General features: G+C 39.2%; 1 non-coding gene across 1 annotated transcript; it reads left to right on the forward strand.

The window, feature by feature from the left end:
• The first annotated feature begins 417 nt into the window (after nt 1-417).
• LOC123819569 lies at nt 418-552 on the forward strand. The gene has a single exon (XR_006785840.1). It is a non-coding gene; the product is annotated as a small nucleolar RNA SNORA2/SNORA34 family (small nucleolar RNA).
• The last annotated feature ends 382 nt before the right edge of the window (nt 553-934 follow it).

The raw sequence follows: 934 nt of genomic DNA on the forward strand, positions 1-934 counted from the left end.
TACAGAGAACTAACCCTGCAGAGCGCAGGGAGCAGCCAGCGGTGCCGGGACTGCCAGGAAGCACAGGTCTCCGGGACAATCAGCGCGCAGCCGCTGCCCCCTCGGGCTCTGCGCCCTCGGCCACGGGGCAGGAGAGAAACCGGAGAAATCAGCGGCGCTGGAGCCGGACAGCGGTGGCAGAGAGAGAAGGAACGGGCACGCCCCAAAGACCCGGACCCCTGCAGGGGCAGACGAGTGCGCTTCCCAAGGGGGCACAGTGCGCTGCCCTGTGAAACACGCGGGTGAGCGGAAGGACCGGTGTTCCGTGGCTAACGCTTCTTACTGCATGAAAAGCACCGTGAGTTATTTATTGAATACTGAAGTAATATAGAATTCAACTGCTGTGTAATGTAAGCTAGCATTCTAGCCTAAGGTGTTTTATTTTTGAATAATTAAATCTTTAATTCAAGCTGCTGGTTTCAAGCAGGAGCCTAAAGCAATGTCTTTCTATGGTCTGTTGGCCATTTCAGAAGTTAGGAAATGTAATGGTCAATCCATTAGAAAGAAACATCTGGGGAAAAAAAGAAAGAAAAGAAAAGGAGAAAAAAAAGAAAAAAGAAGAAAAAACTTTTAATTCATAACTCTTCTTGAAGATTTCTTCCCCTCTATTTATTCACTTTTATATTCTTTATTATATATTTTAGAAAACTATTTTCTTATAATTACATATTTTATATCTGTACTACCTCTTATTATTTAATTCAATTATTTGTATGACTTAGTTTTTCATATATTTATTTCATTTATGTCATATGAATTATACATTTTGTTGTTTAAATATTTATGTTGCACGGATGATTTATTATTTAATTTATATATGGAGCATATTTAAGGAATTTATATTTTACTTGTTAGTATAAAAAATTTTTAAATTATATTTTCAAAGTCATAAGTA

The sequence above is a fragment of the Phyllostomus hastatus genome, unplaced genomic scaffold (genome assembly GCF_019186645.2).
Source record: "Phyllostomus hastatus isolate PE091 unplaced genomic scaffold, TTU_PhHast_1.1 phas_contig_329, whole genome shotgun sequence".
Taxonomy (NCBI): domain Eukaryota; kingdom Metazoa; phylum Chordata; class Mammalia; order Chiroptera; family Phyllostomidae; genus Phyllostomus; species Phyllostomus hastatus.